Below are 21,692 nucleotides of genomic sequence, written 5' to 3'. Positions count from 1 at the left end.
GTGATTCTACATTTGTGCTGTTGGATAATCACTTTCAAATGCCAATTTGTTTTAAATTATGAGGAAAAAAAGGCAAATATGAGTTCCTATTTATTGCCTAAAAATAAAAATGTTTTTAAAAGATCATGGCATACAAATTGGGAGGTAGTCAGGGTTAGGAGCCCTGACATGCTACAATTCTCTTCTGTTCTTAATCTTCTGCTTCTTTTATTAGTTACATGTCATTAATTTTATGCATTTGAGGTATTACTCAGAATAACTTGGTGACTCTTTTCCTTGGAGTCGACTTTATTGGCTCATCTAGTTAGGTGCTGGGGGGAAAAGTTCTGTGATGAACTTTGACCTCCATCTTCACATTGACTTTCTTGGTGTGTGCATCTTCAAATATAATTGACAGTGCCACGGTCCTCTTCAAAATGACACTATCCACCAGAAGGTTAGGAACGATCCTGCCACTGTATGTAGTAATTAGCACTTGGGATTATTTATTTATTAAATATTTATTGATTAAATGCTGCAGGCTAAGCACTCTTCTGGGTGTTTGTGATATTTCAATAAACAAAACAAGACATTCTAGCAGACTGACAATGAACAATAGACATAGTAAACAAGTACATTTTGTTGAATGTTAGAATGTAAGTGCTATAGAATAATGAAAAAGGAGAGTAGAATCGAGAGGGATCAGAAATGTTATAGAAGGAGGAATGGAGGTTCTAATTTTAGATAGAGGGGAACAATAGACCCTGTAGGCTACGAGAGAATGGCAGGGGGATGAGTGGGTTAAGAAAATTACCTATCAGGTACAATGCTCACTACCTGGGTAACGGGATCTGTACTCCAAACTCAGCATCATGCAATAATCCCATGTAAAAAAATCTGCACATGTACTCCCTGTATCTAAAATAAAAACTGAAATTTAAAATTTTTTAAAATGCCATAAAGAAGAAATTTAAGTGAATGAAAGAATAAGTAAATAAACAGGGTTCAGATAAGTTGTATTTAGAAGGTGACATTTGAACAGATCTGAAAAGGGATGACAGATTTCTCCCAGATAACCACAACCCAGTCTTCTGGTTATCTGAAAGAAATCTGTTCTTGCTAGTGCTGGGTTTCTCAGTGATGACACTATGACATTTGGGGCTGAATAATGCTCTTTTGGGAGGGGTATGATGGGGAACTGCACTATGCTTTGTAGAACATTCAGCAGCATCCTTGACTTGTATCTACTTGACACCAATAATATTCTTCCCTTCCAGTTGTTCTCCCAAAAATGACCCCAAACATTGCCACAGTGGGCCAAAATCATCCCAATTGAGAAACACTGGTATAGATGACATCAATAATTCTGTATTTTTTCCATTTGCATCCTGTCTCAGCACTACCTATTATGCAGTCCAACATCCTGCTGAATTGTAAATTGCTACCTTTGTCAAACATAAAGTCCTCATCCTTGGGTCAGAGTTGTTGTATTACATTTCAAAGGTCAATTTATCTATCTCTGAATAAATATTCTCCCAATTACTATAACTGTATAAGTCTGATAGGGATAATTCCTCCTCCTTATTCTTTGAAATTAACCATTCTTGGCTATGCACTTTTCCATATGCATTTTCAGACTAGTTTGTCACAGTCTATAAAAAACTGTGATGGGATTATGATAGAAATTCATTAAATTTATAGATTAATTTAGAGGGAATTGACACCTTTATGAAACTGATTCTTCCCATCCATGACCAAAAGTATCTCTCTTCATTTACTTAGGGGACTTTTATGCCTTCAATAAAGATATTATTCATTTTTCCATATAGGTCTTGGACCTTTTTTGATAGATTTATTTCTGGCTACATGATGGGTTCTATTGCTAATGTGAATGATGTTTTTGAAAACAATTATATTTTCTTAATGGCTGTTTCTAGTGCATAGGGATATAACTAATTTTTGTATCTTCAATGCAACTGCCTTGCTTATTATTTCTAGCATTTTTCCTATAGATTGTATTTAATAGTCGAGGAACACAAATATATAATTGGTAGATTATAAATTATTTTTCCTTCCCAATACTTTCACTTCTAATTGCTTTTTATTGTCTTGTTGCTTCAGTTGGCAGTAATAGTAGAGATTTTTCATTCTGTTCCTGATCTTAAAGTGATTGATTCTATTATTTCACCTTAAGTCCAATAATTGCTATAGCCTTTTGGTAGGCAACCATTATCAGGTTAAGGATGATTCCTTCCATATTTAGTTTACTATGAATTTTATCTCTCCTGGGTATTTTATTTAATATATTTTTGAATTTATTGAAATGATCTCAGAATTTTTCTCCTTTAATCAATAAATGGGGTAAATTACATTAACAGAGTTTTCTAAAGTTAAACTTTCTGACATTGCTGGAATAAACACTACTTGTTCATACTCCTTAGGAAGGAGAATGACCCCCTTCTGCAAGTAAGGAGCTATCTGCTCCATTTCTTCAGACGTCATTCCTGGAAGAAGTCGCCTATACAGGAAAATTCAGGTTTATAGGAACCTAAAGCTATTCAGTTTGGAGTCTGTCTCTAAAAATAAACTCATAGAATTATGAATACAAACTATGTAAAATTGAATATATATTTAAAATAGAAAAGAAACCACATAATAAATTACAAAATTTTATATAGCTGACAAATATAATAAATACCACAGAATTGAGAAAAATAACTTTTTTATTCATGAACAACTTGATCATATGTCACCATAATACTTTTAGTTTTTATAACTTTTGACCACATACTCTTTAATAAATCACCTCTTTATGGGACAACAATTTAAAAAGATTTTCTATATAGAGTCTGGACAAATTCAGTCTTTTCTTTAGTATAAATAAACAAACGTAGTTTTTTAACAATTACGTATATTGGGTATTCATAACAGTTGACAATTCTCAAACGTATTATCTCTGTTTCATATGTCTGCTACAGCTTTACTCTCTCTAAACACCAGAATTCTGACAAATTTTATTTTGCATGATATCCGTAAAGGTGCTTGGTACATTTATAAGTATATAATCTGCATTATCTCATATATTCATGACAAGAAAAGTTCTGTTTTGAAGAGGCATCATTAAGAAACAAATCCTCTACTTATAATTTTACACATGTGATATTGGGAAGAAATTTCCAGAGACTAGCTTATGGCTCCATAAAGTTCAAAGCTTATTTCTCCTCAATTTTTCACATATCGCCCTTATAGAGATTTGAGGCATACCTGCAGACTACAATACCACTTTGAGCCTCGTAGTTTTTCAACGTGGCATAGTGTATTAGTCTGTTCTCACACTGCTATAAAGAAATACCTGAGACTGGGTAATTTATAAATGAAAAAGGTTTGATTGGCTCACTGTTCCACAGGTTATACAGGAAACATGATGCTGGCATCTGCTCGGCTTCTGGGGAAGCCTCAGGAAATGTGCAATCATGGAGGAAGGTGAAGAGGGAGCACACACAGCACACACATCGCATAGCTGGAGTAGGAGTGGGAGAGGGTTGGGGAGATGCTATACACTTAAACAACCACCTCTCACAAAAACTCACTATCACGAGTACAGCACCAACAGGGAAATCCATCCCCATGATCCAATCACCTCCCACAGGTCCCACCTCCAACATAGGGGATTACAATTTGACATGAGAATTGGGCGGGGACACAGAGCCAAACCATATCACATAGTAAATCTTCACAGTTGGCAGGAAGATATTTCTGGAAGTCATTTCAACACTGAGGTGTTTGGCAATAATCTAACTATACACAGAAGTGACTCTGAAGCTCATAACTATATTTCACTAAATGCAAAATAAATGTATCTCCCAACTCCTCTTCCCCTTAAGTGGATTTCATAAATGGCCATGACTATATTACTATCAAATGGCACTAGGGAATACCAGTTTGGGTTGAGGAAACCTGATCTTAAAGATTGCAGCAAATATATCTTACTTAATTAATTTTACAGAAACATATGACCAGATGCCATTGCCAAGGCCCCTCTTGGGACCTTGGGAAGAATCTGTGCAAGGTAGGGGCCATGAAACTTGCATTTTATTAGCTTTATGGTTCACACATGCCTGGTCACATTTATGCAATTAAAAACAAAGCAAAATGAAACTGAATAGATAACATATGGCATTAGTAAGCTTCTGTGACATATTTCACAATGTGTTCCCCTTGCAGCCTTGCAAAGTGAGGACACACACTCAACTTTTCACAGAACATTTACCTCCAGACTGCTAATTAAAATAAGATGCCCATAAATCATGTCTCTGATAGAGCTTCTGCATGAGACAAAGGCAAGGAAAATTAACTTTAAGAAAATATCTGATAATTAAACTTTAATTTTCCTTCCCATCCCAAAAATTTGCTTGCTTTTCCTACAGATTGAAGTCAGTTATTTTTTTCTCCACACTCACATAACTCCCACTAATATTTGATTTTAATGAAATGCATATTACTAAATATTCTTGTATGTGATGATTCTCCACTTACTCACAGAGGGATGATAAACAACATTTTCTAAGTGCTTTGATCTCTAAACTATTAATTTACTTTTGTTTTTATATGGAGGTCTTCGGAAATACTGAATAGATATTCTTGAACTTGCCCTCTGTTGGAAAAGAGTTCCACATAAAAAAAAATTAATACATTAGCTCCATGTTCTCTCCAGAAAATGTTCAGATTTCTGAGAATAATTAAGGAACTCAATTAGGGAAACATTAAAAGAAACTATGAAACAGACAATGTTTATCTTTCTTTTCTCAAATCTTCCCTTTCTGTGCACGTTCCCTCTTCCTTTTGTGTTCATTCTGGTAAGCTGCGCGTAGTATTTATAGTGCTTCCCGCTTTTTTTTTTGCTGCGATCTCGGCTCACAGCAAGCTCCGCCTCCCGGGTTCAAGCCATTCTCCTGCCTCAGCCTCCTGAGTAGCTAGCTGGGACTACAGGCGTGTACCACCATGCCTGGCTATTTTTTTTTTTTTTTTTTAATTTTTAGTAGAGACGGAGTTTCACCGTGTTAGCCAAGATGGTGTCGATCTCCTGACCTTGTGATCCCCTCGCCTCGGCCTCCCAAAGTGCTGGGATTACAGGCGTGAGTCACCGTGCCCAGCCTTTCGTGTTATTTTAAATCCAGTTTTAGGGAAGCTTCTGATAGACTCCTGTGACTCAAGTATCAATTTCTAAACAATTCATTCCTGATGGTTTGTTTTTCACTGACATTTTTGCTGGATCCGTGAAGCTCAAAACACACAACAGAATAAACTAAGAATGATTATCTGAGAAAATGCTAAGAACAAGGAAATAAATGTCTGTTCCAAATATAACCATAAAGCATTTTAAATGAAATAGTTCTGATTTATTAAAAGAAAGATAAACAGCGAAGAGACATTTTTGAAGATGAGTGGATAGTAGAAAAAATAAAAACTTCAGGAAATATTAAGGTAATCACAGCTTTTCAAAAGTCAAAGGAAATTTAAAGTGGCAACAGATGAATCCACTCCAATTCCCAAATTCAGAATGACTAGGGTAAATAAACCTTCTCAAATAAACTTTGAAACAGCAAATACCTGAGGAGGGGAATTAGCTTTGCTCATCTGGAACCAAGAGACTATCAATCCTAGTGAATGAGAGGGCAGCCACCCTCTGTCCTAGGCATACAGTTGTATAAAATGCCAGACATTTTTATTAGGCATTTCAACATTTTGTCCTGGGGATACAAATCACTGTACCTCGGCGGGGGAAAAGGAGCACATTGAAATGGGAATACTGTTGGTACTATGGGCCCCACATGTGTCTGAGCATCAATGTCACCTGTGGAGCTTGTTAAAACCCAAATGCCACATGCACAACCTGTACTGGGAACTACTGACCCATTAAATGTAGATCAGAATCAAGAGGCTGCTCTTACGGAATGTCTTTCTTTTTTTTTTTTTTTTTTTAAAATTGAGTTGTGGTAATTGTTAAATCATACTTCCTCACTAAATATAATCCAGTCAATCCATCCGGATAGCCATAGAACAGACCCCTGGATCATTGCTAAAGAGTTTTCAACTCTTCTTTTTCTCAGTAAAGACTGTTCCCCTTTTCTAAAACTGACATTTTAAAGCCACCCTTCTTCATCATGGCAGGCTCACCTAAATTACTACATAAATGTGATAAATGATAAGGGGGAGAGTCCCAGGAGACTCTCCGACTGGCCTGCAGGCTGGATGGACGGGATGGAGCCACGGGGCGTTCCCAACATTTGCAGAGGGGAGGAGCCTGGCCTCTTCAGTTCCTGTGTGGTGACTTGGTGTTCAATCTGTGAGGCGGAAACTGGCTGGCAGGACCCGCTCTCTCTTTGCTGAGAGTTTTGCCCCTCCCTGCCCCCCTTTTTGTCCAATGAATTCCTTTCCTCTTACCCTTCAATGTGTCTGCACGCTTAACTTTTTCTGGTCGTGGCACAAGAACCTGGATTTAGCTGAACTAAGGAGCAAAAACATCTGCAACAGATGTGTGTGCATAGGGACTAAAAGTATGGGCCTTAAACTTGTGTCAGAGCTTGAATACTGATTCTGCTACTTACTGGTCCTATGATGTGGGCATATTACTTAATCTCTGAGCTTATTTTTTCCATCTTTTAAATAAAGAGAATGATACTTAATTCATAGGAATTTTTAAGAATTCACTGTAATGATTATACTAGAAAGTTTTTACAAGGTACCAGGCACATTTTAAATTACAAATTGCAACTGATTCCTGGTGACATTTAGAATAAACACCAATCTCTTTATGTGAACTATTTACAGATCATGTTGTCAGGTAAATTAATATTCTGAAATCTTCATTAGAACAACCTGACTTTATTGACTGACGTTATATTATTTTCTGAACTGTATTCACTTGTCACACCTATAAGTTCCAAAATACAATGTGTTTTTAGGCTTTGGTAGCATTGTGGACACATAGGATATATCTTTCCAGCTTTCCTTTCTGTAGGAAATACCCCACTCTGTCATAATAATCCTCTTCAGTCTCCATCACCTTACTGAGCAGTTAAGAGCATTTCAACACAAGGAATATCACAATTATTTCAGGTATAGGTATGCTGTACAAGCCAGACCTAGAGTTTTTCCTGTACTTTTGCAGGTTTTTGTTGAGAAAGATGTTCCTTAATATCCTCTAGAATCACAGGCTGCAAAGGGACATGCAAGCCCGAAATTGTTAATTGTCTTTCCCATCACATGGAGACAGCCTCCGTGAAAACGCAGACAATATAAACAGAAGTACAGGAAACAAGAAAGAAACCAGTGGTGCCTGAAGTGTGAGTGCCTGGTTTCAGTCATGCCTGAAGTGAATCGTGAACATTGTATACTCTCATAGATATTCTAGTTTTATAAGCCAATATGCATTTTTCCCAAGCTGGTTTGTACTGGATATCTACTCTACTTTCATTCAGAAGCATTCTGTCCAGTAAACATATCATGTTTTCTTTTGCCTGGAATGCCCATATGTTTCTGTGCATCTAGGAAGTGCCATTTTATTTTTGAATTCCTCAGTAGAAACTTACTGAACCATTTCCTGTATTGCTTTCTGGCTAAATTAGTGACTCCACCCTTTGTTCATGCCCCTGCCCAGTGCTAATTATGTTAGCTGTCTTAAGTATGTAATTTCCTTACAGACTATTAACTCCCCCAGGACAGGGACTGCGTCTTATTCAACTTTATAATTTCAGAATCTTGCAGAGCACCTAACACCTAGTAGGAGATTAATGATATCTATTGTACAATTTAACTAAAGGAAACATAAGAAGTCATTAGCAGTTTTCAAATGCAGAGTCAAAATGTTATCTTCTCCTTGGCACATCCTATACGTGAGGACCATTTGATCACAATATTCATTCACTGAATGTGAATACTGGAATCTAAGAGACAGCAGACCACATCTTCCATGATGGGGAATGTTAAGCTAATATAGTTCAAGCACTTTGCTTTCTGATAATTTGGCAACTTGGAAAATCTAGAAGAACAGATTATTTACATAGTCCATTGGATTCATTCTCTTCCAATATCAGCTGTCTTAAATAATCCTTTAGCAGACACTGGCTTCCCATCAATTTATGATTAAATTCTCTAGCAAATCCCTATGGTGCAGATGGTCTCTCAAGCAGGCTTCCCCGCTGGGAAGAAAGTACACTGATTGGCTTCTGTGGATAGCTGGAATCCTGGCAGTCAAGATTTCTTCTTGTAACTTATTAAAGTAGCTTTCTAATACCAATCAATCCTGTGTGAGTTTGATTGGTGTGAGCCCGGTTTCCTGGGGCTAAATTACTACAAGTAAGCTGTTCAGGCTGTGTACCTGGGAGATCAGTATATGGACTCATGCCCACAGGAGACCTGCCCTGTGATAGCTGTCAGTCTTCCACTGCAGCTCCACTCCTTTAAGCCCAGGTCTGTCCTGCTGAAGGTGCACACCGAGCATATCAATATTTCATCAGGACATGCATACCATTTGCCTTTAAATATGGCATTTGCTAAATCCTCAGATACAGTTTGGACTGTGGCTTATGGTCACTTTTGCTTCTGAGTCTCATCTCCGAAATTGAAATATAAGGCAACAAAGAAATATAATTTGATTTTTAAAAGCATTTAATTTATATCAATTTTAAGAATAAACATCATTAAAGGTTGGAGAAACAACAGACTGTATGGTGACCAGTGGACATTGAACTCTTTTAAATTCCAAAGGCTTTTCCCCACCTTCCTTAGCTGGATTCTAGGGTTCAGATATTTTATGTACAAAGACATTCCTCAAAAAAATGTTCAACATCCTACCTAACACTGTGTGCCATGGGCTTGAAGAGAAAGGGTGCCATTCTTCAGTCTCAGAGTTTCTCTAAGATAAAACAATGCAAACCCTTTGGCACAATTAGCGAGCAATTGCTCCCTATGGGTGTGAACCACAGTTTGTTTTGCAAACAATTGTTCCCAATGACTGTGGCCCATAGTTTGTTTTGCAAACATTGGGTTTAACTCCTTCAGAGGGACTTTCAAGGCACTATGAACTCAAAAAGGAATATACCGGAGAGGGGAAGATTTAGTTCCCCAAAGAGGGGCAAAATGGGAAACACATTTATTGAACACCTGCTATGAGGTTGGTGTATCAGATACGCTTTGTTAACAAAATTCACTTAAAACTATGAGTTGCCAGCAACCATAGCAAATAAGGATTCAAAAATTTGGGCTGAAATTATAATTCTGTCCTTTACTAACTAAATAACTCTGGGCAAGTTATGTAATCATTCTGAACCCCAAATTTCTTCTTTTGTAAAACAGTACTAATGAGAGAGGCAGGAGGCAGAGAAACTTTAGGCAGACAGAGGTGGGACTCTGGTGGAAACCTTACCTTTAAGCCAAAAGTAGCCTGAAACCCACAGCCCAAGGTGAGAACTTCTATTCCTGTTTGTCCGCACTCTCCAGATTGGTTCTTTTTGAATAATGGCTTCTGACCAATAGAATGTTGCCTTTTCCAAAACTACCTATGGCCTGGCCCGCCTCCCATCCTGTGCCTATAAAGACCTCAGACTTAGCTGGCAGAGAGGAGAAGTGGCTGGACATCAGGGAGAGGCAACTTGACTTTGGAGAAGTAACTGGATGTTGCGGGGGACATCAGGGAGAGGCAACAACTTCAGAGACAATGGCTGGATGTCAGAGAGAGGCAACTTGACTTTGGCGGAGAGAGGCAGAGAGGTGACTTGACTTTAGGGAAGAGTGACCTGCCTTTCCTGTCCCCTTTCCAGCTCCCTTCTCCACCGAGAGTTGCTTTCATCACTCAATACAATTCTCCACATTCACCATCATTTAATTCATCTGCATGACCTCATTCTTCTTGGGCACCAGACAAGAATTCAGGACCCACCTTTTTGGGGGGTACCCAAAAAGGCTGTCACATTGGCCCTTCGCCCTCACTGGCGGAGGGCAGCTGCCCCATGTGATGAGGCAAGGGGCCCACTGAGCTGATTAACACTACTGTCCACGGATGGTGGAGCAAAGAGAGCATTGTAACATGCATGGCCTGCACAGAGTTTGCTCCTATTGGTGCCAAAGCGGCCAGCCAGTTCCCACACTCACTTGCCTGTGTGCTCCCTCTCACAAGGGGTTGAGTGAAGTGTGCCCAGGTAAATGTAGTTTGCTCCTGCCAGTGCCAAAGCAGCCAGCCTATTCTCACACTTGTTTGCTCATGTGCTCCCTCCCAAGAGGGTTTGAGCACGGTGGGTTAAGTAAACAGAGCACCACTGCTGTGAGTCCTGTGATGGGATCAAGAAAATATTCTGCATCACTACTAATAGTACATACATTTATAGTTTTTAAAAGTAAGAATTAAATGAGATGTCACCTTCAAAACCTGTTAATATAATTTTTATTGTAGATTTTGTTTATTAATGATTTAATTAAATCAGATTTTTAATTAGATCACATTAGGGAACTCAGTATGCAACAAGCTGGCCATCTATGAATGCAAGTTGACCCTTATAACCCTATTTTTTGGTTTTGGAGGTAGAGGTGATGGGAAGATGAGAAAGAGGTATGCCTTTAAGAGGTAGGGAAGTAGGGTTAAGATTTTTGCAGAGCCTGGCAAAGCTGGATGATGATAGCAGACTCACTATTCTTTAAGTATTAGATTATGATTCAGCTGCTCAAGTTTCTCATTATTTTTTTAGAGTCTATTTTAGAGCCTTTGCCGTTTTTAGGCTTGCTTACCACATGTCTCGATTTTTCTGATGTCAGAAATGGCTTTGAAAAGTTATACAATACTGCGGCAACCTTGGTCATTCATCAGCTCTCAAGCATCAAAAGTGCTGCTGCTATTGTTCAGCAACATTGAAGGAAGGGAATTTGCCCCTCGGGACTCACTTTTGATTGCTATTAGATTTTTAGTCATAGCTATTGCCCTCATAAGAAACATCCGTACCACCTTGGCTGCCCTGCAGTTTTCCATTATAGTGCCCAAGCTGTTCACTGAGATACAGTGAGGGTTTCAACAATGCCATCCATCCCAGCCTTATTTGACTTGAGAGTAAAACCCAGTGTCTGAAATCTCTGTCTCTTGCCATCCTAAAACTGTACTCATCAATCTTTCTTCTCATCAGTTCTAGGAAAAATGACAGAAACAGACATTTTCTTCCTCGCTTTCCAGTTAAGGCAACCGAACTTACTTTTAAGCGTGTCACCTACACTGCATTACACAGCTACAACAGAGCGTTAGCTAGCTCCATGATGAATGGCAGTGCCACTCTTAACCTTGTTTTGGAAGAGCAGTTTCCTGTTTTAACACAGTCCTTAGAAAATGAAGGAAAAAAAAACCCTGAAATATCAACAATTCAAATATTGTTTCTTAGAGCCCACTTTACTCATTTGACACTAGAGAATCTCAGAATTCTGAAAAAAGTCAAGTATAGCTGTTTGATATTTTGGCTTCAGATCCAAACTACAGCTATAGCAATAGTAGAAAAGAACTATTTGGCTGGGCGCAGTGGCTCAAGCCTGTAATCTCAGCACTTTGGAAGGCCAAGGCAGGCGGATCATGAGGTCAGGAAATCGAGACCATCCTGGCTAACACAGTGAAACCCCGTCTCTACTAAAAATACACAAACAAAATTAGCCGGGCGTGGTGGCGGGCGCCTGTAGTTCCAGTTACTCGGGAGGCTGAGGCAGGAGAATGGCGTGAACCTGGGAGGCGGAGCTTGCAGTGAGCTGAGATCCAGCCACTGCACCCCAGCCTGGGCGACAGAGCGAGACTCTGTCTCAAAAAAACAAAAAACAAAAAACAAACAAACAAAAAACCTATTATCCAGTCTTTGAACTTTCAATAAATATTTTCTTGCAAAGCATAGTCATTTGTTTCATATAAGCTTCGAATAAACCTTCGAATAAAGGTTTTAGAATAAACGTTCTGGTGGAATTATGACTGAGAGTTGGTTCTATTGTGTCTTTTGAATACACCGCATTTTCTATTCCTACCATAACCAGAAAAGTTTAGCATCACTGGCCAGGTAGTCAATATTGTTAGGGGACTACAGTATTAAGAATTAAGGTAGGTATTCTCTCTCAGGGAAACTGGGATCTTGCTTGGATACAAAAAAAAATTGTAATGCTGGGTAAGAGGCCTGTCTTGATGTAAGGTAGGGCTTTATGAGAATGTGCTGGTATAGGGCTGAAAACAGAACTAAGTTCTTAACCATCTTAGTTCTATGGAAGCTTTTAGGGATTATACAAAAGTCTCCATTACTTATGGTCAATTATGTTAGGTTTTAGGGCTGTTAGGGGGGTTAAAATATGAAAATGAATAATATAAATTTTGGTATGTATTAAAATATGTGGGAAATTCTAGAATTACTGCATCAGGATTTCTCAAGGTAACACATAACCTGAGACAGGACATGGGATGTACTGTATCAAGTACTGTAGTGGAACAGGGATATTGCAGAGGCTAAATGGCATCACCACTTTTCACAACAGTGAGTCTGGAAAGCTCTTATACCCTTATTATCTTACTACAAAAGGATAAAATGAAGATTTTCAATTTTCTGAAAGTCTAGTTATGGAACTTTTCAGAATCAACCTGAAAGCCAAGGTGATGACTGCATTAAAGCCTCAGCTCATAAACACTTTTATTCCCAAAGAGCATGAGAGGACAAATGAATACATGAAATGTAGTATATCCAGCAGGGTGCAGTGGCCAACGCCTGTAATCTCAACACTTTGGGAGGCCAAGGCGGGTGGATCACCTGAGGCCAGGAGTTCGGGACCAGCCTGGCCAACATGGTGAAACCACATATCTATTAAAAATACAAAAATTAGCCAAGCATGGTGGTGCACACCTGTAATCCCAGCTACTTGGGAGGCTGAGGCAGGAGAATTGCTTGAACCCAGGAGGTGGAGGCTGCGGTAAGCCAAGATTGCACCACTTCACTCCAGCCTGGGTGACAGAGTGAGACTCAATCTCAAAAATAAAATGTAGTATATCCATACGATGGAACACTGTTCAACCACAAAAAGGAACGAAGTACTGATGCAGGCCGCAATATGTGTGAACTTCAAAAACATTCTGCTAAGTGAAAGCAGCCAGACACGAAAGACCACAGCTTGTGTGATTCCATTTATATGAAATGTCTAGAACAGGCAAATATTCAGAGACGGAAAGTAGATTCGCAGTTGCTGAGGGCTGGGGATAGGAACGGAGAGGGACTGCACGTGGGCACAGGGTTTCTTTTTTGGGGTGATGGAACTGTTCTAAAATGAGATTGTGATAATGGTTGCAGAGCCCTGTAAATATACTGAAAAAATATACCGAGTTGTTCATGTAAATTGGGTGAATTTTTGTGGTATATAAATTGGGTCTCAAGAGAGCTGTTTAAAAATAAAGGGCAGTAGGGGCCTTTGCAGAGAAAGAAGAGACCTCGTGCACTCTGAAAGACTCCAGCATGAGTCTCATTAAGGGGAGCACATGTTCTTGACAAGGTGCCTATGACTCAGGCGTCAGATTATTTACACCATCTCACTTTCAGAGGAGAAAAGGATTCACCATGCTGAGCTCACGTCACAGCTTATGGGACACAGTTCAGTTGCCACTAGAGGGCACTATTATGCCATTGCCTTTGACAGCAACACTAGACCAAGTCTTTGGCACCACTCACCGCTGCTGCTGTGTGCAGGAACTTGGAGAACACGCCCATGGTCTTCCATGTAAATGACTTACCCTGGACTTGGGCCTCCCTGTGTTGGCTATTGGTCCTTTAGATTGTGCAGAATGCAGAATGATCACTAAAAGCCTCAGACGTTTATCTCCACTCATAGGGCTAAATACATTCTAGATTATGACAGAGCAGCATATTCACTCAGGGCTGCGATATCCCAATGAGCGCTGAACTGAAATAAGTAGGAGCTCAAGGAATCTCCGGGCTTCAGGTTAGTATTCATTGAATACTAACTACTGGCCTAGAGTGGGTCTTGGTGGGCCTTAGGGATGCGGGCAATTGTGAGAGTGGTCCTCAGTGTCAGACACTGAGCAAAGGGGGCTCTAACCTAGTTTGCATAGTGGAGAAGTTCAAGTTCTACGGCTGTAGAGCTTGGGACAAAAGGGAACTGGTGTCACTGACCTGAGCGAAGGTAGATGGGAAAGACATTACATCATGATGGAAGATGGGCAGGGCTGAGAACACTGCCTGGTGTTTGGTTGACAATTAATGTGCTCAGTGAAGAAAAATGCAGATACTGTCACAGGGATCAGCAACAGACTTTCAGAAAGACTGGAAGAGTCACTGGGGGAGCAGCAGTAGAAATCACCCTAATTAAGTCAGAAAAATCAGGGGGAGGAGTTTGCTAAGGACATGAGTTTATGCCAAAGGCATGGGACAGCTTTCAGCTTGGAGTCTGTATAGGCTCCCATCAAGCTTTAAACTGGGAGTGAAATTCCCTTTGAATGTAGTAGAGTGAAAACAAAAAAAAAGATTCCTTTCAGATAACCCAGCAGAGAAATTAAAAGAAATTGTTACTATGATTGAATAACTAATATCTTATGGTGTCATAAAGATTTATAGCTTATGGGTTAGAGAGTGTTTTGAAGATTCCAAATTTATGGAAAAGTAAATACTTGCCATTAACTTCTACCTTCATTTTTTTCATAAACAATTGGAATTAGAACAAAATATGTAAAAACAACAGCACCAGCTCCAAAATTAAACAGGTGTTGGCATCATTGATCAGACTCACAGAGCTTAACCACGGAGATGTCTTCATAATGTCCTTACAGCAGGCTAGCAGGGAGGTGTGCGTTTTAAAGACATTGACTTTTGGTGAGAGGGTGCAAAAGGTTTATGTTATCCACATATTCTATTGCTCTCATAAATGGAGGGCTAGCAGGTATTATCAGTTTTGTCATCATTGCTGTTTCTCCCCGCTTCTTTGTTGATAATTGAATTCACTTTGTTGGAAATTCACACATGACTCTAAGTCAGATAGTCTTTCTGAGCTGTATCTGAGAATTTGTAGAGAAAAGTAGGAAAGGCCACACACACTTGAATTATAAGATTTTTTCTTTTTTTTTTTTGTCTCATAATGGTTTTGATTTGGGAATCAGAGCAACGCTGTCCTTGTAACACAAGTTGAGAAGTATTTTCTATTTTCTGGAAGGATCTGCATGAAATTAGTTTCTTTATTGCTATTTGGGATTTAATTCATGGATGCAAACTCACTGTTTACATCATTGTTACTGCAAAGGGAATTTGTTTTATGAAAGGGATCAACTTTAAGATTAAGATGGAACCACTCACTTTTTTCTCCATCTTCCACCTAAAGGAAGCTTACTCCCATCTTGCGGAAGTGTGAGTGCCCTTTTGGCACCTTCCTGGAGTATTCTTTCATATCAGATAGATGTGGGTTCAAATTCTAACTTTGCCTCTGATTTTTCCGTAATAGACTTTACTTAAAAACATTAGATGTACAGATAAAATTGTGCAAATTGTGCAGAAAGTACAGAGAATTCCCATACATTCCTTTTTCACCCCTACAGTTTCTACTATTATTAACATTTTGCATTAATATGGTCCATTTGTCCATAGTTGGTATTAGGGTTCCCTCTTCATGCTGTACGGTTCAATGAGTTTCAACAAATGTATAATGACATGTACTGGACCATTACAGTATCATTAGGAGTTTTACTGCCCTAAGCTTATCTGGGATCTATCTATTCATCCAGCCCTTTCTCCCCCCGAACTCTGGCAACCATTGATCTTTTCGCTGTCTCTATAGTTTTGCCTTTCACAGAATGTCGTGGAGTTGGAATCGGTATGTGGCTCTTTCAGACTGGCTTCTTTCATATGGTAATGGATGTTTAAGTTTCTTTCATGTCTTTCCGTGGCTTGATAGCTCGTTTATTTTTGTTGCTGAATAATATTCCCTTGCCTGGGTGAACCAAAGTTCATTCCTTTACCTACTATAGAATATTTTGGTTGCTTATAGGTTTTGGGAGTTATAAATAAAGCTTTTATAAACATCTGTATGAACGTAAGTTTTTGTGTGTGTGCACAGAAGTATTCAACTCACTGGGGTAAGTACCTAGGAGCATGATAGCTAGATTATCCTATTAAACATAGGACTATGTTTACTTTTGTAGAGACTGTGTTTTCTAACATGGCATACCGTTATTCATTATTCATTCTCATCAGCAATAAATGAGAGTTTCTGTTGCTACACATCCTTTTCAGTACTTGGTGGTGGTGTATTCTGGGTTTTAGCCGTTCGATTAGGTGTGTAATGCTGGCTCACTTTTGTTTTAATTTGCAATTCCTCAATGAGATATAATGCTAAGCATCCTTTTATGTGTTATGTGTGTTGGGTTTATCTTGTGTGTTGATCTTTGGTCCATTTTTCTTTTTCTTTTTTATTTTTTTTAGAAAGACGCTCGATCTGTCACCCAGGCTCTAGTGCAGTGGTGCCATATCTCAAGGCTCACTGCAACGTCCGCCTCCCAGCTCTGAGCGATTCTCCTGCCTCAGCTTCCCAAGTAGCTGGGATTATAGGCATGTACTACCATGTCCTGCTAATTTTTGTATTTTTAGTAAAGACAGGGTTTCACCATGTTGGTCATGGTTGGTCAGACTGATCTCAAACTTCTGACCTCAGGTGATTCACCCACCTTGGTCTCCTAAAGTGTTGGGATTACAGGTGTGAGCCACCACACCTGGTTCCATTTTTTGATTAAGTGGTTTGTTTTCTTGTTGTTGAGTTTTAAGTTTCTTTGTATATTTTAGATACACATTCTTTACTGGACATGTGTTTTACAAGTATGTTTCCCTAGTCTGTGGCTCTCCTTTTTATTAATTGTGTAACCTGGGCCAAAAACTCTGAATCTTTTTCAGCCTCAGTATTCTCCTCTCAAAAATGAATATGATGATATCTCTTTAATAACATATTCACTCGTGGGGTTAAGAGATAGATGTGTGGGTTAGGTGAAAGATTCTAGTATACTGCCTGGCTCAGTCAAAGTTAGCCTTTTGGCTTTGCCTCTTGTTCTTTCATTTCTCCAAACATATGTCCGTTTAATACTTTTCTTGTTTTGCATGTGGTTCTTTTCACCAGTGCTTTTCACACTTTAATGAGCACATGAAAATAACTCGTTAAATTGCAAACTCTGATTTGGTAAGTCTGGAGTGGAACCTGAGATTCCGCATTTCTAACAAGTTCCCAAATTAGTTAGTGCTTCTGATTCACAGAGCACATACTGAGTAGCAGAAGAAATTTCTAAGCAGCTAAGCATTCAAGAAATGCTGTGGCTGCTTCTAACAACCTACGATCAGAAGTAGACCCAGAAACCTGGGGGGAAAGAATGGTTTAGGGGCTCAGGTCCAGGACCCTACTTCTCTGTGCACCCTCAGGACACTGTTCTGTGCATCCTGGCTGCTCTGGCTCCAGTCTTGACTCAAAGCGGACAAGGTACAGCTCAGGCCACAGCTTTGGAGGGCAGAAGCCATAAGCGTTGGTAACTCCCATGTGGTGTTAAGTCGGCAGATGCTCACAATGCAAACGTGAAGGAGGCTTGGCAGCTTCTACCTAAATTTCAGAGGATGTATGGAAAAGCCTGGGTGCCCAGGCAGAAGTCTGCCACAGGGACAGAGCCCCCACAGAGATACTCTACTAGGCCAGTGCTGACAAGAAATGTGGGGCTGGAGCCCCCACACAGAGTCTCCACCAGAACACTGCCTCATGGAGCTCTGGGAAGGAGCAACAGCCCTCCAGACCCCAGAATGATAGCTCCACCAGCAGCTTGCACCCTGCACCTGGAAAAACTGCAGGCACTCAACCTCAACCAGTGAGAGCAGCTGTGTAAGCTGCACCCAGGGAAGCCACAGGGGAGGAGCTGCTCAAGGCTTTGGGAGCGTACCCTTAGCATCAGCATGAGACATGGAGGCACACAAGATTATGTTTAAGCATTCAGATTTAATGACTTCCTTGCTGGGTTTCAGACTTGCATGGTGCCTGTAGCCCGTTTTTGGCCAATTTTCCCTTTTGGAATAATAACGTTTACCCAATATATGTATAACCATTGTATCTTGGGTGCAAATAACCTGTATTTGAATTCACAGGCTCATAGGTGGCGAGAACTCATCTGCAGATGAGTCTTTGCACTTGGGACTTAGGACTTTTGGTTGAGTTGATGCTGGAATGAATTAAGACTTTGGAGAACTATTGAGTAGGGTTGATTGCATTTTGCGATATGAGAAGGACATGAGATTTGGGGGGGGCAGGGGTGGAATGATAGGTTTGGATGTTTGTCCCCTGAAAATCTCATGTTGAAATATGATTCCCAGTGTTGGAAGTGGGGCCTGGTGGGAGGTGATTGGAATGTGAAGGTGGATCCTTCATTAATGGGTTAGCATGATTCCGTCAGTGATGAGTGAGTTCTCGCTCTGAGTTTATGTGAGATCCGGTCCTTTAAAAGACCACGGCATCTTCCTCCCCCTTGCTCCTGCTTCACTTTCTGCTGTGATTATAAGCTTACTGAGGATAAGGTAAAGGAATTTGAAGTTTACTGTATCACACTGAAGGAGGGCTAAGAACCTTGCTTTTTCACACACATATTGTGAGTTTCTTTAATACACATGATGAGTAAATTAATATTTGCTTATGTCAATTATTTGTAGGAAAAAGTAGGATAAATAAAATAGTCTGAGTAATCCCCAATGATGAAGCAGAGACACAGGCTGGACTCTGAGGACTGGATAAGATGATAGTTGACAGAAAAAGGGGAGGAGGTGGGAATGACCCTTGAGCTTTAAACAGAAGGTATGCAGTGAAGGGAGTGTCTAGTGAGGAGCTAAAGGAGAACAGCTGGGCCAGGTATGAGAGGAAACTGGGAGCCAGTGATGCACTTTATTTAGAATTAGAAGACGAAAGCAGAAACACACTGTGGGTTAGAAGGAGTAGAACCATAGAAGGAACTTAGACTGGAAGACTAGTTAACTTTCTTCTCTGTTGTAGTAATTAAGGAATGCATTGACAAGAGCTTGTGCTAAGTTAATAGTAGAAAGATGAAGAGAAAAGGAGGGATTCATTGCAAAGGATAATTCAATGGCCTAAGCTCTCCCACTATGCATACTGCTGTGGAGTCCCCCCGTTAAGTAAAGGAAGGGGACCCTTATGCCTCCTTGGCTACATTGTCAGATGTCATGTGATGATGGTCATGACTCCTATCCCTAGGACAGAACAAATGCATCAGTGATGGAGGACCCTGAGAAAATAAAGTAGGAGAAGGGAGGGATAGGGTGTGAGTGTAAAACTGAATTTGTCTGCCTCTTTATCTCTACGGAATTCTTTCAAACCTTTTCTCCCTTGCTTCTTATACCACCAAATAAAGACCCCCATCTAAACCTGCAACTTCACATCAACTTTTACCATTTTCAAGAGCTTCCAAGCCAGGAGTGTTAGAGCTGGAAGGAACACGATAAAAAGAAGGAAAGTGAAAGTGAACAGTTTACATAGCCAGCAGCACAGTAACTGGCAAGGGGCAAATAAACCCATAGATGCTTTCTGAATGAAACAAATGAGATACTTACAGAGAAAAGATTAAAACCCAGAACCTCTGACTTCCAGACCACTTGACTCCTCTGCCTGACTCTCAGCTGGCTCTTCTTAAACCCATGCTGCCTGAGTAAAAGTCCGGCCTCCACATGTTTAGACGACATGGGGAAACTAGAGTTCATACTGAGACTTACCGTGAGTGCTGCCTTTTAGTAAAGGGGAGGGGATAGGAGAAAAGTATCTGGAGAAGCCATCAAATTAGATTCATTAAGTCATCAGAGCCCTAAAAATATCTGGCTCCACTGGTGATACATTGAAAAAAAAAAATATTGGTTGGGCTGGCCATAGGGGACTAAAGGTTCACGGAGAGGAATCAGTACTAAAGGTAGTAAGAAAAACAGCTCAAGGAATCCCTCTAAGCCAGCAGTACTTTCTCTCCTACAACTTCATTTTGGCTTGGCTTTGTTTTTTATATTGTTTGGAGGCTATTTTATTAAGCCCATGGATCCCTCAGACAGGTATATAGCAATAGGGTGAAATAAAAGGAGAAGAAATATTTGCTACCGAATAGAGAGAGTAAAGAAGAAGATTATCTTTTGTGGGGAGACTCTGAAATCCTTGGGTCTCTAGATCAATGCCTGCTCCTCAATTTTCCTTTCAGTTCCCACATATTTGGATTGTGGGCAATCAGAAGCTCAAAGGGGAAGCTCTGAAGACGGGATCCTTTCTGGTGTGTTGAAAAATCCCTGGGCTTGTGGGTCAGCAGGAAGGGTGTGGTGTCTCTTAGCTATGGGAATGTAAGATTTACATTTCGGGGCCCTGGAATTAAACAGACGAGGGTGGACTCTTAACTCTGTGACTTGGTCTAGTTCTTAACCTCCTAATTCAGTTTTCATTTCTAAAATGAAGATAATAATCATATCTACTTCATTCACTGTTTTTAAGGATTAAATGGGATAATTTATGAAAAGTACTGAGCACTTGGCCTGGCAAGCACATAGTAAATAATAGTAAATAATGAAGATGATCATTATTAATAGAAATTATTATTATTATTACTAGGTACTAGGGAGCTTCCTGTAGTGCCCACTGGGAAACAACGTGGTTGTGTGGCTACGACCTGGGAAGCAGAAGTAGGTGACAGAGGGGAATAAACCAAGACCTTGGCCTCCAGAGCTTTGGGTTTCTGTCTTTGCCCTAATAGTTTCCAGTTTAATTTAACTCAGACAAATCTCCAAACCTCTCTAGATTTTGGTTTCTTTGTCAGAAGTGTTAAAAAGTACAATAAAAGCCCCAGGGAGATGATGGACCAGAGAGAAAACTTTATACACTGAATTGCAATGTTATACATGTGAATTATTTTTTGTTATTTGTTGCAAATCTGGACAGTCCTTTCCTTTGCACCTCCAGCTCCTGCTTTTTTAACCTCTGAAGCCAATCTCTGAGCACTGCTAGGGCAATCCCAAAGGGGCAAGTTGACTATAACTTTCCATTTGTTTGCTATGGTGATCTGCATGGAGGCTTTTTGTCAAGTTTATTGTCACATCACACAATCCCCAGAGTAGCTGTGGGTCACTCCCCTTCCTAGCACCCCTACCCTTTTAAATCCTTCTACCTTCAGCATCTGAATGGCATGAAAACATGGCCTCACTGCTTATGAAACAGCCTCGTGTCACATGGGAGGGGTCTCAGTCAGTTAGAAAACCAGGGTCAGGGGAGGTTCTGCTGGGATTGCAGAGGTGTGGCCTCAGTTCTCTTTGGCAGGTTTCTGCAATCTCCTCAAAAAGACAGAAATATGTTTGAGTTCCTGGGAAGGAGAATAAAAACAGAGAGATCCTTTTAGCCTATAGGAAGAACCAAGCTTGCAAATAGAGAGTCTTGTGCTCAGGCAACATTCTGCCAGCCAAGTTGTAACTATCTACAAAGATCCTCAGAGGCAGGTCTGCATGGAATTTATCTGTCATTGAGCCTGCATCTGGGAGCTTGGAGTGACTATGAAGCACAGAGATGGCTCTTTAAACAAGTATTCCTGCACCTTGGCATCCAAAATAATGGTGTCCTTTAAAACAGATGCTACTGGAGGCTATTTCTTTGTAAATGCACTTACTGTATTA

This window comes from Macaca mulatta, chromosome 16, assembly GCF_049350105.2.
Source record: "Macaca mulatta isolate MMU2019108-1 chromosome 16, T2T-MMU8v2.0, whole genome shotgun sequence".
NCBI lineage: Eukaryota > Metazoa > Chordata > Mammalia > Primates > Cercopithecidae > Macaca > Macaca mulatta.
Note: the sequence above shows the minus strand (reverse complement) of the source record.